Source organism: Pleurodeles waltl, chromosome 3_2 (assembly GCF_031143425.1).
Source record: "Pleurodeles waltl isolate 20211129_DDA chromosome 3_2, aPleWal1.hap1.20221129, whole genome shotgun sequence".
NCBI classification, from domain to species: Eukaryota; Metazoa; Chordata; class Amphibia; order Caudata; family Salamandridae; genus Pleurodeles; species Pleurodeles waltl.
Window position 1 is genome coordinate 30,970,673 of NC_090441.1, and position 20,407 is coordinate 30,991,079.

General features: G+C 42.7%; 1 protein-coding gene across 3 annotated transcripts in view; it reads left to right on the forward strand.

Moving 5' to 3' along the window:
• The window catches only part of RABEP1 (rabaptin, RAB GTPase binding effector protein 1), a 749,444-nt gene that overhangs the window by 83,274 nt on the left and 645,763 nt on the right, over positions 1–20,407 (forward strand). The gene's annotated exons all lie outside the window — the stretch shown is intronic.

The window sequence follows — 20,407 nt, forward strand, 5'->3', positions numbered from 1 at the left end:
CACAAAAGTTGCATAGTGTTGCGCTTTACGTATGTTTTGGGATGCTACATTGCAATGCTTCCATGTTGCATTTTTATGAAGCGCATTTGTTTCCTAGTCGCAGTGAAAGAACGTTTTCAGTTAATTGGTAATCGTCATTTGGCCAAAACATGTTTTCAAGTTTGCTGTCTGCTCCATTGAGGCAGTGTCTCATTACTGAAGCAGTGCACATATATTATATTTGTGGGTTTAAATAATATTTTCCGAAAGTGATAGACCCATCTGCTTCCATGTTTTTGCAAGACAAATTACTAAAAGAATCTTTATATGCCATCAGTGGCGTAGCGTGGGTTGTCAGCACCCGGGGCAAGGCAAGTAATTTGCGCCCCCTAACCCGGGGCAAGGCAAGTAATTTGCGCCCCCTAACCCGTGGATTTTAGCACTCGAGTCTCTTCCAAGATGTTGCGCCCGGTGCGGCCGGCCCCCCCTGCACCCACCACGCTACGCCACTGTATGCCATCACTTTTGAACATTTTCTATACAAGCAATTGTCATTTTCGATTTGGGATTATCCTAACATTCAAAGTATTTGTGTAATATCAATATCTAATTGTGTAACAAGTACAGGAGATGGCTGGATGACCAAGCAAAACTGGCGTGCTTTAAAAAAAAAAAAAGTTTGTACAGGGAAGGATTAATAAACGGCATTAAGGAGTGCTCCGAATATGTTGGAGTACAGACACACACTACAGACAATGCTCCTAATATATGTAGACTAAAACTCATATCAAATGCTGAATGGTGTAAAACGCAGGAGATAATTTGTCCCTTGGCTTCAAGAGATAAGAACTGGTGTGTATTAAGCATCTTGCACATCAGTCGTAAAAAAAAAGTCCATCATTTATTTCAAGCGTATGCTTCCAAATTTCTTCAAAGTGTAAAGCTCAGTCCAATTCAGTTATTGGTAGCTGCTTGAATATGTCCTTTCAGCCTCCACATTTCTTCAGCCAGGTGGGTAAACAGTGCCCTCATCAGGACTTTATTCAGTATTGCGTATATGCATGGTGGCAGTCAATGTAACAAGCTTACGCTTAGTATCTTACTATTTTGAGATGTATGATCCTAAATCCAGCTGCCAGTTTGTAATAGTGTTCATGGGAGAATGCTATTACACATGCGTTGCCACTACTGCAGACTATGTGATTACCAGTCCTTAAGTTCTGAACAGAAATATATTATGGTTACAGTTTAGTTTTACTACTTGGGATACAGTTCTAATGAGGATTGCTCATCACAAGATATTGGGATACTTCCTATGGTATATGCCTGTTACTTACAATAGCTACCAGGCACATCTCAGATTATGGAGACCTAATATCGTATCAAACCCTGGAAAGGTGCCTGGGTTAGCCACTAATTGAGGAAATACTAGTTGGCCAGAAGACTGCTGTTGGGTGCTCCCTGACCGTGTGTTGCTCTCCTGGCAATTTGCAATTCAGTGGAAAGTTTTTTTTTTTTTTTTTTTTTTTAAATCTCCGTAACTGTGCAAGTCTACTGCAGGTCTCCCTGTTTACACAGAGTGTGACTCTAGAATGTGACTTTTTACAGCTAGCTGCCCCAGCCCTTTCTACCAAAGCTCTGCAACACTGTCAGTGGTGACAACGGTAATTTATATTCTGAGGGGCCTGCACCCTTTGAGACTGGTTGGCTACCAACTCCCTCATGGTACATTCTGTTAAGTCTCTTATTTGGGTTTTTTCACCTCTGTCATGCCTGAGATATGCATGTTGAGAGCATGTGTGAGGATGTAACGGTGAACGTTTGTGTTTAATATAAGGGAGCTGCTATCTGTTTTGTTGGACTTTCTAGCTCCCGAGTGTTCTTCTAGACGCCTGATGGGTTGGGGAAGGAACAACCCTTATCTGGGTGTAGCTCAGACTTTCCTTCTGCTGGGTGATGAGCATGGCCTCCTAGCCTGGAGTTAGTTACAATTTCTCCTTGGAGATAGCACATACTGGTACTAAGAGACCCGAGGAGGACAACAGACTCGCCCCCTAATATAGTGATCATGTAGGAAATACACCCCTGGAATTGGAAGGACACCCATGATTCTAAATAGCAGACTCCTGGAGTATGTTCATCATGGTTCGATAAAAGACAACCCTCACTAGCCAGAGGGTTTGTTCAATGCACCTCTTATTCTGAGAGGGACCATCCTCCACTGTGACTGAGTGAGTAATGGTCCAGGACTGGAATCCTCTTGTATTGCCATTGCCCCTGCCGGACCTGGGAACAGGGTTTCGGCTTGAGAAAGTGTTTCTGTGACAGATTGCGTGCAGAAAAGGAGTATGCCAGTCTGACGGAAGAAGTAGGGCATCAGTTCACAAGGCAGAGCATTTTGCAGCATCCCAGACTAAAACAAACTATCTTTGGGAGGTGGTTTGGGAGGGGCAGCTGCTTTGAAGCACAAGGAGACTTGGAGCGGTATTACAAATAAGGCAGTGGTTTTCAAACTTGTTAATGCTCCCCCCACCCCACATAGGGAAAAAAAAAATCATTGCCCCCCCCAAGAAATTTTGACAATTATTCTATTAAGTTGGCAATGTTTAAATATGTTTAGACTTATCTAAGCACTGCAGCTAACATCTTTTAGCTTTTAAAAAATGCAATACATTTATTTTCTGCATAGTGCATCTTTTGGCTAGAGCCTTGTGCCCCTCCCGGATCACTTGAGGCTCCCTAGGATGGCCCGCAGGGGGTGGTTGTGGCTTTTTGGTATGAAATATCCACCCAAGGCCTAGGATGCAGCCTTAGTCCAGGTGTGAAAAAAGAGTTGTGCATCTTTGCGCTGTAGCTCCCGCCTAGCAGGGTCAGTCTAGGGTGAAGTTAATTCACTCTGGCCCCATGGCAGCCACCTACGTCCCCGGGCCCTCTGTGATCAGCTGCTCTTCTGCGGCCACCCGCATTAACCATGTTAAACTCTTGAAGTTCGGAGGAGGGGGTTACAAGGGGGGATCAGGTCTCGACCATTATCATAGCGGAAGCATCGCTATCCGGCCACCGCAACCACCGCTATGCTCCTTGGGGCCTGAGGTCGCCTCTGTGCCATGGGAGACTCCTGCCTAGTTGATGTAGCATCTAAAATTCAGGAGGATATTGGGTTCGGGAGTGCTATGGTATGGTGACTGCTGTATTGCACTACTAGCCCACGCCCCTCAAACAATGGATTTCTTTTATTGGTGTGCAAGCGTTTTAATACAAAAAAATTAGTTGGCAATGAAATAGTTTACAAGTAAACCAATAATTTTGAATAGTTTGATATGCTGCATCTTCTGGACAGCTGGGTACTTTAGATGTTCTGAGGCAGCTTGGCTGTTACCCGATTTATTTATTTATTTATTTTTTAAGCAACTTTATAAAGTGTTCACAAGTAGCACTCCCATATTATTTACAAGATGAATCAAAATAGCAAAACCCAACTTAGGTCATGGTTTGTGTGCTGTAAATCCCAAAATATACATCACATTGTGTACTGTGAAGGCATCAACAATGCTTTTAGCTTCAATATTTATAATTGACAGAAGAGAAGGACTAGTGGAGTCCTAGGCTGCACCAGTTCATTAATAGGTTGTAAATACAGGGAGTGCAGAATTATTAGGCAAATGAGTATTTTGACCACATCATCCTCTTGATGCATGTTGTCTTACTCCAAGCTGTATAGGCTCGAAAGCCTACTACCAATTAAGCATATCAGGTGATGTGCATCTCTGTAATGAGAAGGGGTGTGGTCTAATGACATCAACACCCTATATCAGGTGTGCATAATTATTAGGCAACTTCCTTTCCTTTGGCAAAATGGGTCAAAAGAAGGACTTGACAAGCTCAGAAAAGTCAAAAATAGTGAGATATCTTGCAGAGGGATGCAGCACTCTTAAAATTGCAAAGCTTCTGAAGCGTGATCATCGAACAATCAAGCGTTTCATTCAAAATAGTCAACAGGGTCGCAAGAAGCGTGTGGAAAAACCAAGGCGCAAAATAACTGCCCATGAACTGAGAAAAGTCAAGCGTGCAGCTGCCACGATGCCACTTGCCACCAGTTTGGCCATATTTCAGAGCTGCAACATCACTGGAGTGCCCAAAAGCACAAGGTGTGCAATACTCAGAGACATGGCCAAGGTAAGAAAGGCTGAAAGACGACCACCACTGAACAAGACACACAAGCTGAAACGTCAAGACTGGGCCAAGAAATATCTCAAGACTGATTTTTCTAAGGTTTTATGGACTGATGAAATGAGAGTGAGTCTTGATGGGCCAGATGGATGGGCCCGTGGCTGGATTGGTAAAGGGCAGAGAGCTCCAGTCCGACTCAGACGCCAGCAAGGTGGAGGTGGAGTACTGGTTTGGGCTGGTATCATCAAAGATGAGCTTGTGGGGCCTTTTCGGGTTGAGGATGGAGTCAAGCTCAACTCCCAGTCCTACTGCCAGTTCCTGGAAGACACCTTCTTCAAGCAGTGGTACAAGAAGAAGTCTGCATCCTTCAAGAAAAACATGATTTTCATGCAGGACACTGCTCCATCACACGCGTCCAAGTACTCCACAGCGTGGCTGGCAAGAAAGGGTATAAAAGAAGGAAATCTAATGACATGGCCTCCTTGTTCACCTGAACTGAACCCCATTGAGAACCTGTGGTCCATCATCAAATGTGAGATTTACAAGGAGGGAAAACAGTACACCTCTCTGAACAGTGTCTGGGAGGCTGTGGTTGCTGCTGCACGCAATGTTGATGGTGAACAGATCAAAACACTGACAGAATCCATGGATGGCAGGCTTTTGAGTGTCCTTGCAAAGAAAGGTGGCTATATTGGTCACTGATTTGTTTTTGTTTTGTTTTTGAATGTCAGAAATGTATATTTGTGAATGTTGAGATGTTATATTGGTTTCACTGGTAATAATAAATAATTGAAATGGGTATATATATTTTTTTTGTTAAGTTGCCTAATAATTATGCACAGTAATAGTCACCTGCACACACAGATATCCCCCTAACATAGCTAAAACTAAAAACTACTTCCAAAAATATTCAGCTTTGATATTAATGAGTTTTTTGGGTTCATTGAGAACATGGTTGTTGTTCAATAATAAAATTAATCCTCAAAAATACAACTTGCCTAATAATTCTGCACTCCCTGTAAGTACTCAGATCGACATTCTCATTACAGTATGACTAGTTTCTCAAGATGACAGATTTTCAGGAGACAACAATGAGGCTTAGGGGAAAGCCGTCTTGTTCCTTTCATATCTCCTGACTATTCTCAGATGCAGTTCTTTAGCTCTCAACCTTCCTTCTGCTTCCTTTAACAAGCCCCAGGAGTTTGTTGCACCTTGAACTCTGTGTAGGTCAAAAGCCTTGTGACCTGTTTCCAAAACTCTAATTGGGCATACTAATTTAGGTGATAAAATCTGAGTGTGTGCTCCACATTTTGGGCAGGTATGTCTGCTAATGCAGTCTATTCTTTGTAGAATCATAGGTGTCACCGGAGTTTCGTGTAATTTGTGAAGTTGTGATCATTTAAAGCGGGAATTACACAAACATTTCAATAGATATTTGCATGCTTCAGGCCATTTACTATCCTTTATTTCATTTCCACAGCCTGCCGCTCATCTTGCCTTCATTGTCAATGCGTCATGTCTTACAACATGGTACAGTTGGTAAATTCCGCTACCTTCATTCACAAGTTTAAGATAACAGCCAGCTTCTGCAAATGTGATCTGCATGCCTCTGTCAGCCCAGTCTACTGGGCTGAAAGAAGTGTGACCGCATGTCTCCAATTGCCAGCTGTGGGTTACAAATTGATATGACAGTCTTAATCATGAACATGTCTACCATCCATAAATTTGAAAGTTTATGAACGCTTAGAACATTTAAAATAGCGGATATACCACTCATCCTCATTATGCTGTAACTTTGTCTAGTTGGTTTCTGCGCTCTCGTGTAAGCTGAGCTAGTTGAAGTGGCTGCTGCCCTGTTTAGGGTTACCTCACTCTCCTGCTGCCTGTCTGTTGTTTCCCTGCGCCAACTTGGCTACACTGAGATGAGCTGCTGCAAATTATATGACTGACAAGGACACTTAAGTTTCAGGCTGTTTTTTCAACAGCCTTGGAGCAGTGGACTAATTAGATCAAACAGCTCTATCAGTGTTGTGCGCGGTGTGGCAAACAGTGGAGGAGCCACTTATTGGTGTGCTTTCCTTTTTCCATTGTTATTTCTGCAGTGAGGGTGTTTTGTCTGCCAGTGGTTATTAAAGGGGTGTTAGTGAGACTCTGTGATCAGAAAAATTTGTCTCAGTCAACTTAGTGCTTACAGAACTTGTTGATTCCTTTGGGCTGGCCCGCATCCTGGGGATTCAGGAAGAGGGAGTGACATATTTTTTGGATCATAATCTAACAAGCTTGAAAAGGCAATTCAAAGTGACACAGAATTAAGACTTGTTTTCGTTGGTTAGCTTTCACCCCTCTGTGTTCTCTGCCAGGCACCTGTAGTAGCTGATCGGTTCAGTGAGCGAGCATTAGAATTTGTGGGAAAGAAGGCGGCGGCAGCAGCTGTATGACTTCCTGCTCCACTGTAGGCGTGACGAGTCGAGCATTTCATTGTATAAGCTTTGGTGTTTTCGCATTGACTTGCTCTGTACTACAGTTTGTGGGGAATGGTGGTTGCTGCATAATGTGGCAATTTCAATTTTAGAGCCGTGCTTTGAGTAGAGGACTTGTTTCTGGCAACTTTTGATGAGAACAACCAAGTCTCTGATAATAAAATTGTTGAAACCTTTCAGTATTGGATCCAATCAGAAGTCTCTGCAGCCTTATGTCATAAACTCTCAAGGAAATATGAAAAAAACCACAAGATGATTTCAAGATAACCTTGGATATACTTTCTCTAGGGAACTGAACTTCTTGATTTGAAAACAACTACTGTCTTCGTGTCCATTAAGAGTTTTCAAAATAAAAATGATTGAAAGACAAAGAAAGAAGTTTCGATTTAGATAGAATTAACTATAAGCAGATTTGTTATGCCTTGATTTATCTAAAGGAGTGGGGGGAAATCTCTTGAACATTTTGGAAAATTATATCAAATCATTGTGATTCAAGGTTGAAAACAATACCTATTGTTACACTTCGGGAAGAATGACTTCTGTACTTGAGTAATTTATATAAGTCTAATTCAGAATATAGCATAAATCTAAGAGGTTTATCTCCACCGTCGGAAAGGACTACAGTTGACTTTTTTTTTTCTCAGACAGTAATACAGATTGAATACTTATTTTTCTGCAGTAGGTAATCTGGAGTTTTTGGTCCTGACCAACTCCTGAGATTATACCTGAAGTCAAATGTGAAGGCTGGACGCAACATTCTAGCACCAGAGTTTAGCCACTCTTATCAAACGGGTGATAGTCCCACATCTTGAACTGAGCATATGTCCAACCCGAGTTTAAAAATAAAGTAAAAAAACAATCCTCAAAACTAAAGAGAGCGCGCTCTATTGCACACTGTGGGCAAGCTGTTCATAAAAAACATTCATATAAATCTCTTAAATTGAGCTGAAAGGGAGAACATTTTACCATGCAAAAGATTGGGAGTTCGTACTAATATGTCAACAATCCACAGTATAGCTGTCATTCCATCAGTCCTTGACAAATAAACAGAAGAATCAACCTGTTTATGCTGCTTTTATCTTATTTTTTCCGATTGCAATTGATCTTCTTTGGGAAAAACTGGCAGTGTCTCCTGTACACTTCTGAATTTGTACTTGCCAGCCTGGTATAAAGCACTGATGGAAGCAGATCATGGTAATCCAGTTTGATGTTGACTGAGAATGGATTGAAGCTGGGATGCAATTTAGCTCTCTTGCCTTTATTTAAGCGATTTCTCTAAACACTTTTCCTCAATTAACAATTTTCCTCCTAAATTATAACATTTTAAGTGCCATTCATTTGAAATGCTGCTGACTTAATTTAATTTGATCTAACTGATTGGTTTACAAAGTAGTTTAACCAGTTTTTTTCTGATGGATACATTTACCTGCCTATTCCTCACCTGTAGAACAACCTCTAGACGTCAGACTGGATCCAGAAAACTTCTAAGACTGGATGCAGTCAGTCAGTAGAGGGCACAAGACACTGTTGGTGCTTGAAGTGATGTCAGGCAGCGTCTCAGTCTATAAAGTGGCTTCTCCCATGCATGAACAGTTCCCTTTTTTCCGTGCCTTTGCGCATCCGGAGCTTTCCTCATACACAATATTTCTAAGCATTATCAATGTCTCCACCTAAGAAATCTGGCTTTAAACCCTGTAGAAATTGTGAGGGACAGATGTCCATCATGGACCCCCATTCGACCTGTTTGTGGAGCCTGTGCTTGGATTATGAAACCAAATCTTGTTCTTCCTGGCGTGTCATGAATCCAAAGGCCATCAAGGAGCAGAAGCCAAGTGCTTTATGGCTCAGACCAGGGACGACCTCCGATGCCGGAAACATTCTCACTGCTGTTCCCATATTCCATCTTCCTCGTCCATTAATTGGAGGAGATACCACAGAAAGTCCAAAGGTAAGTCTCCCAGATGTTCTCCGACTCCCACAGGACATTGGTCCTTGGAACCAGAGCTGGTCGAAATCCCAGGTGAGGATCCTCTGTGTAGCTCTGCTCCTCCACTAGGGACGGCTCCGAACAGACCTTTTCAAGTTTACGTTTATTTGCTGGATTAGCAATTATGCCATAACAATCAGAAAACCTGTTCATAAAATCTAAGCATGTAAACACCTAAAAGCATCTAAAAACATTAATTAGTAATAACAAATTTACAAATTACATCCTTGAACAATACCTGTACCATGATAAAGTGTGAATCATAAATTCTTTATATAGCAGAGGAATTTAAAGTAACAAAACTTACATATTTAAAAAAAACAGAGAGCTGCTGATGGAAACCATGGCGGCCAATGAGAGTAATTCCTAAAACTATGCACTCAATACAATATTAGAAGTGTTCTAAAGAAGCGGTTTAGGAGCAATAACTGCTCAGTGCTTGGTAACCCTGCAGCTTCAATCAGTGCCAATGCTAATAATAAGCAATATTGAAAATTAAGAATCAGCAGTCAATAAAAGCAGGCCGTGAGTACAAATCTTGCATATGAGAAGATAATATGCTGCTGACTAGATGACCCACTGAAACCAACCCTGGTTTTAAATACTGATCACATTACTACAGAGCACTGGAGAAGGACAGTGATGAACTCTCATTGAAAGTCCCCCCCATCTGATGGCATAAGTCCAGTTTGAAACGGCCATCTAAATAACGATGAATGCAGCTTGGTGTGCTGATGAGGGCGTTGGGGTCCTAGTCTGAACTTGAGGTATAGAGTCCTTTTCTCCCAAGGAAATATTCGGTTTAGATGTGTCTCCCACTGGAGTTCCTGCTTCAATGCCAAATAAGTTGTTGTGATGGTACCTTTCTTGGTCTCCAGCTTTCAACGCAGATAGGCCCATTATTTCTTTTTGGCCATTTTTAATGTGGCTTGATTCGTTCTTTCTGTCTTGAGTCAGAGATCTGCACAATATATTGATTTCAAGGTGTTCTCAGGTTGTTTGGGCCAATGCATCTACAGTAGTTCCTGCCGGGTCTTCTGATAAGCCATAGGAGCTGGGGAGGTCCGGATTCAAATTTAGGTGTCATTGCTAGCTCCGCTTTGATAATCGCCTTGGTGTTATCGAGCCAAGATGTAATAAGCATCTCAAGAAGGTGTTTTCCAATTTTTGCAGGTCCTGCACATTTATGCCATTTATTCAGCACCATAAGAACTTCCGCCACAATTTTTGTTTTATATATAGATAATGCTGGCATGATTAGATGGTTTCCACAACTTTTTGCGATCTGCCTTTTGGGATAGTATGAATTTTGATGTGGGATCTTGTGTTCTCCAAAGGAGCTGATCCCCAAATAGTACTAGGTTTTGACATGTTAGATGAGTTTCCCATATATCCTAAACGATGACCTTAGCTTATATTTTGGTTTTATTATCATTAATATTGTTTTCTCTGTATTAATGATAAGGTTCCTTTTTCTTATAGTAAGAGTCAAAACCTTCCAAGAGTCTGTGCATGGACAGGTCAATGCGGGCCAGAATAACTGCATCATCGGTGAATATCAGAATTGGGATAAACTTATTCTCGATCTGGGGTATGTCAAGGATAAGGTTAAAAAGAAACTTTCCTATGCCATGAAAATATATGTTAAATAGGGCTGGAGGGATCAAGGAGACATCCCCGTCTGACCCTTGCATCAAACAAATCAGTACATTCATGCTCCCATATTTCACAGAAGCTGTGTTGCAGAGCCTTTAATAGCCTCCAAAGATAATTGGGAACTTCATATTCCACCAGGTTACTCCAGAGAATTGACCAGTCAACGATGTAAGAGGGTGTCTTTAGATCGATAAAGACCAGAAAAAGGGGGAGTTTTGCAAAACTGTGTACTTCAGGCAGATCAGATACAGTCTCATTACTTGATCGATTGTACTCTGCCCTTCACTGAACTTGGCTGAAGGTGGAAGATGATACAAGTTTCATTCATCCAGGTCTCCAACCAGGACAGTAGGAGCTTGCCAAATATCTTGCCTACATCATCAAGTAGAGATATTGGCCAGTAATTAATGGGATCATCTCTTCTCCCTTTTTTGTGAATCAGTACTATGATTGAGGACGTCTATGAATCTGGGACCACCCCTTACGCCAAAAAGGCATTAAAAGCTGATGTCTTTGGGTTCAGCCAGGTATTGAGGTTGCTTTTGAACACATCAGCTGGGACCTTGTCTGGCACTGGAGCTTTTCCCGACTTTTGGTATTTAATGACTTCGGCTATTTGGATCTAATTGAAAGTGTCTTCTCCATGATGGCACTGATCTGGTCGGGATTTACATATGTTTTTGGTATTTGGGTTTTTATTGGACCCTGTTTCTACAATGCTTTCTTCAACTTTGCCAGGCTTTTGATATAGCAAAGCAAAGTGCTCCATCTATCCTCTGGGGGCCTTTGATTGGCTTCCATGCTTCTTGCAAGACATTTGCAGCCCCAGTGAATGATTTCCTTATATTTCTTGGCATCCTTCTGGTCCGTTGCAGCTTTCAGGGCTTGCCAAGCCTTATTACGCTGGCTCCTTTTCTTATATCTTATAAGGTGTTTATATGTTCTTCCAACAGCTGTGTTCACGCCCCTCCCCCACAACTATCTTCTAGATTTGAGGGCTGCCGTAAGTTCTTTCTTCAATTTGAACACTCCATGTTGTACCACTTGAGGTAGGAAAATTGTGACTATATTTTGTTTTTCCTTAATGTGCCAATACCATCTAATAAAAAACTTTGAGCAGTCGCTTAAAGATACCATTCACTGCAGGCCCTAATGCCAGATCCCCTGTGGCCAAAGATACATGTAGCACGCTCTTTTGGGGTTTAGAGGAAAAGTTAATGGTTTTCCATTTTGGTACAGCTCGTGAAAATGGTTTCCTATTCGCAATCAGGATTGGATTGGTATGCTGTAAATGCTTTGCCTGGAGCCGTGGCTCATCAAGGACTTTTGAAAAATGAAGCTTAAAGTGAAGAGGATCATGGTCTCTTTTGATTCTTTAATCAATCCACATGTCAATGATGAAGTGCCAAGCCTCTACACTTATCATATATTTACTTTTCCCTACATTGGGGATTATCAGACTTAGTTTTGCTGTTGACTGGCCTCAGGCCTGCTCCAAGAATTATTGTGCTCAATAGTTCCCCTTTTTTAATTGCTCTGAAGCCTTTGGATTGGGGCGATGACAAGCCCTATTCATGGTCCTCCTCAATTACTACTTGTTCCTGCAGAATCAGGTGAAGACTGGTGTTCAAATCCCCACATAGAAGGATAATTCTGCCCGATCTTTTGGATCTCTTGCTAATCCTATCCATCCTCAGGAAATAGGTACCCCTTTCCAGTCCTAGAGTGGAAAATGATATATCAAGAGAAAGGACCGCCGATATTTCTGCCGACGCATAAGTCAGTAAGTATATATTGAAAAGATCAATGGTCATTTTACCCATTTACAACTTTAGATGTTTAATAGTCTTGCTCACAATTGTAGAGGTTATTTTAAACCTGTTGGTGATGCTGGCTTTTACCCAGATGAGAAGCCCAACTTTGGCTCTTCCTTTTGACTGTCTAACAGCTGGAATGTTAAAAGAAAAAAAGCCCTATAGGTCATAATTTTCCAGTGCCTATGCTTGTTGTAGGCAGCAGATGTCTTGCAACTTCATATAAACAGCCCAGTCCTTGTCTTTCATCTTTTTACCCATCCCTACAATGTTCTAGCTGAGTAGCTGGAATGGTTTAGCCACAGGAGGGAATAATTACAGTTTTTCTTATAAATAACTGCTTTGCCGCCCAGCAGTATCTGCAATATCCCACCTGGGTTGATGTTGTAATTTTGGGAAAATGGGTGTTACTACGGGTTGTTTGTCAAGGGAAAGTTGTCTGCCAGAGGGTGTTTGTGAGGCTGCTAGGAATTCTTGGTTAGTTGCTACATGAAATCTCAGATTTCGAGGGGAGAGGAAGAAAAGTACCCTAAGAAGTTTTCAAAGCTGGAGGATGACCACACCTTCTTTTAGAGAACGGGCTTTGGGCCTTGTTTTGGACCCCTTCTAACATTGGAACATATGGTTCGATAGGCTCTTTAGCTACTGTTATGCCCCAGTTAACAAAAACATTGGCATATAAGCTCTTACAGCCAGACAGTCTGCTTCCTTCCTTGGGGTGCTAAAGAAGACACACAACTAATGCTAACCAAGTCATTGGCAGTTATCTGTTGCAATCATGGCAGTACATTAACTAGTTTAAGGCTGTTACGCCTGTTTAAAATTTCATGGTTCCCCCATGGTTCGACAAAGTGGGGTAAAAATGAAAATTACCTTTCCACTAGGTCCTTCGTTGACCTGGGTAGAAAGCCTGGTCTGCCTGAAACTAATCATTGGTAAACAGCTGGAGTATGGTGTGTGTCTCAGGGGTGCTTCATGGGCTAAGATGTTGGCAGGCAAGACTTCCTTGTTGCAACATAGAAAGCTTATATCTATTAGGTCTATTTTAGGGCTCTTGGGATGGTGCAGTTTGAGTATAGGTAGTTTGAGGTAAGTCATCATAGGGTACCAGTCAGTTTTTATGCTGTCTGTACTGGTGTAGATGGTATACATTCGGATTTAATGAGTTACAGTTTGAATGGCACAGTTAACAAGGTTGGTACTGCTTTCTGAAGGCACCACAGTTCCCGTACTGGCTTTCATAGAAGGGCTTTCTATTGGTTGTTAATGCTCTGGTACTAGTGTTTGTATTGGGACACTGTCCAGAGAGGGTTTTCCTATGACTATTGGTCCCGTCACCAGCTGTAGCCAGTCTTGCCTCTGCCTAGACCATCTTGGCGGCAGAGCTTCTCTAGGGTCTAAAGGTCGCTCCTGGGATCCCCTTGTATGACTACCTCTTCAAGTTTATGTTGGCACTGGTACTTGCATTCCTGCAGAGTGAGACCTTGAGTAGTACTAGGTGGAATCTAAGGTTTAATGTCCTTGGTACGTGTAGCAACATTTTTACTGCTGCTGAGGAGAGCTGCCGTCTGCCCCTCAACTACATCAGAGATGTGAGCCTGGGTCGATTTCTGGCCTGTAGGAAAACTTTTAATATGTGTATGTAACTTGCATTGTGTGTCACATACAAGACCATCAAAGTTCAAGATCTGATGAGACAGTGGAGAATTGTTGAATTGAGGGACCCACATGTTAATTTTTGTAACATCCAAGCAGGCAGTAGTTTTGCCTTCTTGTAGTAGCAGCTACAATCTCTAGTTTAGATTGGTTTATATTTGCTTCTGAATCAGTTATGTTTAAGGTCTTAACAGCTCCAGTGGCCTTCTTTCCTGCCCCATTCTGTGGTCTTTTCATTTGGTGAGTTTTGCCCCTGATGGGAACAAAGATTTCTTCCTTGAACTAATATTTGACTAGATTTCTGTAAAGATACTACTATTGTTAGTTCTCTTCTTGCCAGCTCTTTTTGTATTTATGTTGTCTATCTCACCAAGTTCGTTTTTCTGGGGGTATCACATTATTAGGCATCTGGTTGACCAACCTTGAAATGCCCTTCTTACAGTCTTCTGAAATTTAGGTTTATGACATGGAGTACCTCAGACAATTTGTCTGAAATGAACGAGCAAGAACATGCCTTGGTACGTGCAATAGTTTGTTTTTTGTCACTTATTCGACTGCAGCCATTCTTCAGTCAATCTGTGCGACTGCATTCAAGGCAAAGAAGGATTCTCTCAGTATCTGCATTTGCTCATCTATTTTGTGCGCCTGAAATGTCAGTGCTCCAGCAATTATGTCGAGAGGTCTACACATGGTTTTCGTTAGACCCAATATGGGTTGAGTGGGTGGAGTCTCCTATTCCCTAGAGGATCCATTTCTAGAGGGACCATTTCTGGAGAAATCAGTGTCTTGAGTGGAAGGTGGCCCTAAAAATCTCCAGAGGAACGAACAATCAAATTTAACTTTGGTTGTGTCCTCATTACATTTCATTTTAAGCAAATCATCTTCATCCATAGGAAAATAATCCAGCGAAAGCCTGGAGTCGGATGAGTATCTTAAGTCTGTGTCTACCATCATTGTTGCCAATGAAACCACAGTCATCCTGAGTAAAAACTTCCTTGGTAGTTGACCAGGCTGTTGGGCTGCTTGTAATGTAGTTTGCAACCCTAGCAAAAGTCAAGAAGATTCACTAGGTTTTGATTAATTTCTGCCATAACTTGCTGATTTTTCTGAATTAGGGGGCCTGTCACTCTAGCACTCTACTAATTCAGGCTTTAGAATGTCAGTGCTTCTCGGGGCATCATATGTCAACGCTAGTGTGGGCAAGAGATTTGTACCTGAAGATGTAAAATCCTGGGCCAGTAAAATTAAATGGGATCAGAAGAGCTGCGAAGATGCAGACTACTACTGTAAAGAGGGAAGTGGTGGGTATAGAGGGTTCTTAAGATTAGTCTCTACTTCAAAGGTGCTAGCTGAGGCTTCTACTCAGTGGTTGCTAAAGTAATTTGAGATGGTGTGAACCACTGGGTGTCTTAACTTGTATTGTTTGATAGCAAGCAAACCATTAAGTGACCATATCTCACCACCATCGTTGTCACAAACAGTATCTATAATGGTGCTTCATGGCCAGTGACATGTGGGAAATCCGTCTCGTCTGTGGCTGTCATGTGCAGTTGTCAGCTTGCTGATCTTTGTTGTTTCTGTGCCTTGGGCAATTTTAACTTTGGCGATTCATGCTTTAGCTCTCGTTTCACACCTTATAGAAGTTACTTGAAGAAAGCCGCTCAGTAGAACGAAGGGTACAACAAAGACTAAAACTTGAGTTAAAGTGAAGAACAGAGAAAGGAAAAACAGGAAAGGTGCACTGCCTTATGTTTGCTTTATTGACAGTGCTCAGTTAAAAGTACGGTGAAAAGGGGCACAAGCTTGCTGGAATATCCTTTTTGTAAGTTTGCAGCTTTCTAAATATGAGCACTACGAATAGTCCACAAATATGAATGATGGATGAGGTAGCAAAATCCAGGCAAAGTCTGGGTTGTGGCACTGCCAAGATGGAATCATTTGTAAGCCAAGTAGCTTAAATGGCAGCCTTACAAACAGTGGGATGCGAGGCTCGATGTGGCAGAATGACCTGTGGCTAGAAGGCAGAGATGGAGGGAGTAAGGTAACCTTCAAGTTATGTGGGCTAGCCAGGAGACTGATCGTATGTGGACATGCCCCCACATGAAAGCAAGCTGTACTGACCTAACTTCTCTGCCTCCGAGCTCCACAAGCTAGCGCCTTGCACCTAGTGCTCTTACCATCTTACCTGGCACAGCCCAGGGTCTTCTGCCTCCACCACCTTAGCTACACTGTGTTGTTAGCTGCTATCCCCTCCTGCATGCCCGCTTCGTCTATGAACAAAGAGCCACAGGTTGCAACTGCATCTCACGTCTCCAAGTGTCTTGCAGATTCACCTACAGTCTCCAGGCATCATTAAAGTAAGCATCCGGACCGACCTCCATCTTGCCTGGAAGCTTCGGCGCCAGCTCCAATGCCTTCATCCTGACATAACAGTTCCCTGCCTTTCTGACACCAGGGTCCGATCTAGCAGCATTCCCAGGTGCCTTGTACAACTTCTTGGCGAAGGCATCAATGCCGTACTGAACCCCCTCAGGCATGATTGTTCCAACGTTGCTTCCGCTGTTCATGCCATTTCATCCATGGATATTTGGTGCCGCACCTTCGGATCAGATACCATTCAGTGCTGCGCATTCAGATCCGGCACATCTGCCCTGTTTTGATCCAGCACTCAGATACTTTTTGCAGCAATTATTCTCATGGCCAGCACAGTTGCCTCCACCACAGCCTTCACCTTTGCTACCTTTCCGCAGATCTGCATATTGGGTCTGGAGGAAGCAGTATGCAATAGTTCCAGGCCTGGAATGCCTTTGAGTCTGCAAACCTACTAACTTGCTTGTTTTATGGATGTTCACTAGCTGTTCTCTAATCTTTCCCTGTACTAAGAAAGGTTGGAAATTTACCCCTGACCATGGAAGAAGTAGAAGTTCTTCCAGGATTCGGAAAAAAGTGGTTGGAGTCAACGTGAACTTGTAAACGCTCAATAGATTTTCACATGAGCAAATCTACACATGAATAAGTGCTTGATTTCCTTGTCTAATTCTGTAAGTTCTTGTGAATTTATGAAAGCCACTAATTCAAAGATATATAGCATGGGTGCACGTTTGTGACTTTCTTTAAGAATTGGGTCCCTAATTAGGTCTGGCATTGACCAAGACATTTTGTTTTTACCAATATTTTATTTCTCTATCTATCGGCTGGCTTTACTGTGAGTGATCGCATTCTGCTGTTCTGCAAGGAAAATATTGGCACACAAAGTAGTTTTTTTCAGTGCCAGGAACTACTGTGGCAATCAGTGGCATAATGAAACAGGAGGGGGCCCCTCTGCAAAGAATATGGAGCCCCCCCACTCCAGACCCACTAAGGGTAGGTGCTGTGCTGAGGGGGTCCCCTGGAGCGCCTCCCTGCACCACGGGAACTTTGTTGCACCACTAGTGGCAATGTGTGCTTTTTGAGACCAAAACGTTTTGTTGTTTTTTGTGCTTTTTGCCAGTGTTCGTTATAATGGTGAGGGCCTGGCAGCTCCCACAACAATAGTGTTACAAAAGCCACGTCAAACCAAGACATGCATTGACGAAACCAAAAGACTCACAAGAAATGTTGGATCAGTTGCCTTTGCTTGTTTATTTTCATATTTCCTATAATCTTGTTGAAAATGTTACACTGATTTTCCATAAGGAATATTTTTTGGAAATACTAGAATGCATCAACACATTTTAACTAAATGACGCTTCAAAGAAATAGCACCTAAAATTTCACAGTAGCGATAGGTTTCCGTTTACTACCTGCATTTTTTTCGGAACATTTTATTCTGAAAGCAAAGAATCATCACTCTTGCTTACAAGCTTCTGCAAAAATTTGCATCTAATCAGAGAGCATTGTGGGAGCATTAAACTTAGCCTCAAATGTTCAAACGTTTCAAATGTGTGTACACTTTTTTTATTCTTTTTTAAATTTATTTTTTACTGGAACTACTGTCAGTAATGCAATTTAACCTTTAAAACCTTTTTTTTTTTTTACAGCACTCACCCTAATAATAAAGGCTTTTCAATAATGAACCATAAATACTAGTCCGAGCACCATTAACTTATGGACACACATATTACCTCAACTGGAGACAGCCCCTTCTCTGTAAACTTTCAGGCAAAGGGTTTGTGCTGCAGGGTGTTGGGCCTACTTGTCCCAAGGACAAAATAAACATGAAAACTTGTTGTCCTTGACCCCAAACAATATGTCCTGGGCGTTGGGATAGGAATTCCACATCCCTGCCCAGACATGTATTCAGCAGAAAGACAGAGGCACAGACTGGTTAAGAAAGCAATGCCCACTTTCTAAAAGTGGCATTTTCAAACTTGCAATTCAAAAACCAGCTTCACCAAAATATGTATGTGTAAATTGTGAGTTCAGAGAGCATGAACTCCATACCCCTATCTGCTCTCATTTGGAAATTACACTTAAAAGATTTTTCCAGGCAATCCCCATCTTACCCTATGAGAGAGACAGGCGTTGCAATAGTAAAAATTTAATGTAGCAATATTTCACTATGAGGACATGTAAAACACACCAGTACATGTCCTGCCTTTTAAATGCACTACACCCTGCCCATGGGGCTGCCTCGGGTCTACCATAGGGGTGATTTACATGTAGTAAAAGGGAAGGTTTGGGCCTGGCAAGTGGGGTTACTTGCCAGGTTGGAATGGCAGTTTAAAACTGCACACACAGACACTGAAGTGCCAGGTGTGAGATATGTTTACAGGGCTATTCATGTAGGTGGCACAATCAGTGCTGCAGACCCACTAGTAGCATTTGATTTGCAGGCCCTGAGCAAACTTAGAGCACTTTACTAGGGACTTACTAATAAATCAAATATGCCGATCATGGATAAACCAATAACCAATACAATTTAGACAGGGAGCACTTGCACTTTAGCACTGGTCAGCAGTGGCAAAGTGCCCAGAGTCGTAAAGCCAGCAAAAACGAATTGCGGCAAACAGTCAAAAACAAGAGATCAGAGGCAAAAGCTTTGGGGTTAACCCTGCAAAAAGGGCCATTTCCATCATTCGACCACTCCAGAACCTTTGTTGCCTTTCAGTGAGGCATTACTGGCTCCTGTCCTAGTGGCTTGGAAGCACCCATCATGTACACTGGCAGCCAACAAGCTTGTTGTTTGACGTTACCGCTCAGCACTGGGTGACCCGTCATTTCTTTCCGCACAGCCTTCACCTGAGAGCCTATGATACAGGGGTCCTGCTCCAGTACGCCTTTGGGTGGAGCTTTTCACATGGTACCTCTTGACAGGGAGTCCAAAAGATTAGGGGCTTGGGGAAAGAAATCCTTTTCAGCCAGACCTCTGGTCTTGAAGTTGTTAAATGCCAGTTGCCTTCTGGCCAGATATAACCATGCGTTATGGGATGTGCCCAGATGATGCTGCTGCATATCCCTCCAGACTTAAGACCTGGTTATCTTGGTCAAAACTCTTCATGCCACATTATTAAATTGGGTCTTGACACAGCTAACTCTGCTGAATGGGCCAAGCGCACCTCTGTTTCCGTCCATCGCCATGCTTGGCTCCGGATTTATAATTTCTCTTCTGAGGTTAATTTCAGTCTAATGGATTTTCTTTTCAGTCTAGGCAAAGTCAGCGTTGGAACGGTTTAAAGCGTCAAGGGCCAAGGTGCATTCACTGGGTCCTCAGCTGCCACCAACAACTAAGTACCGGAAGGAGCCGATTCTGTGGCTTTGGGAGAGGATCCTTCTGTTGCAAGCAGTTTCAGCTGTCCCAGGAACAACCTAACTACTTAGTTTGGCAATACAGGAGACGTGCTAGAGGACAAGGTGGTGGATACAACTTGAAGCCTTCCTCCTCATTTTCTTCCTCCCCGTACCTCAAGGAAAGCAAGCCAGATTTGTCACTCCAACCTCACACATAGCTTGTTGGAGGGTGGGTGTGCCTTGTTCTTCCAGCCTGGAAGCCTATTACCTTGGACCAGTGGGTCGCCTGCAGATTATATAAAAGGGCTATACTCTTTCCCTTTCTCCAAGTGCCACCTTGCATCCCACCTCCTCCCACTACCCTCGCCTCCCGATCATTTGACTATTCAGCAGCAGGAAGTAGTGACTCTCCTTCTGAAAGGCGCAGTGGAGTTAGTGCCAGACAAGGAAACGTGCCAAGGTAACTAAGCATGTTACTTCCTGGTGCCCAAGAAAGACAGCAGCCTGTATTCCCATCTAGACCTCAGGAGCCTGAATTTCTTCCTTATAAAGGAGAAATTCAAGATCCTGACCCTAGCTCAAGTTCTACTGGCATACGAGCTTGGAGACTGGATGGTGTCTCTGGACCTGCAAGATCCGTACTTCCACATTCTTATCATGAGGTCCCATCGGAAGTACTTTCACTCTGTGGTAGGTTCTACACGTTACCAGTTTCTTGTACTTCCCTGTGGGTTGACATTGACACCTTGAGTCTTCACCAAGGTGATGGCAGTGGTTGCAGCCCATCTCAGACAGTTTGATGTGCTGATCTTCCCATACCTGGATAACTGGATCCTCAAAGCCAACTCGCCAGAGATGGTATTGCACCATATGCGGTCGACGACGTCTCTGTTGTTCGAACTGGAGTTTTCGGTCAAACAAGTCTAATCCTCACCTGCAGCCCTACCAACGAATCC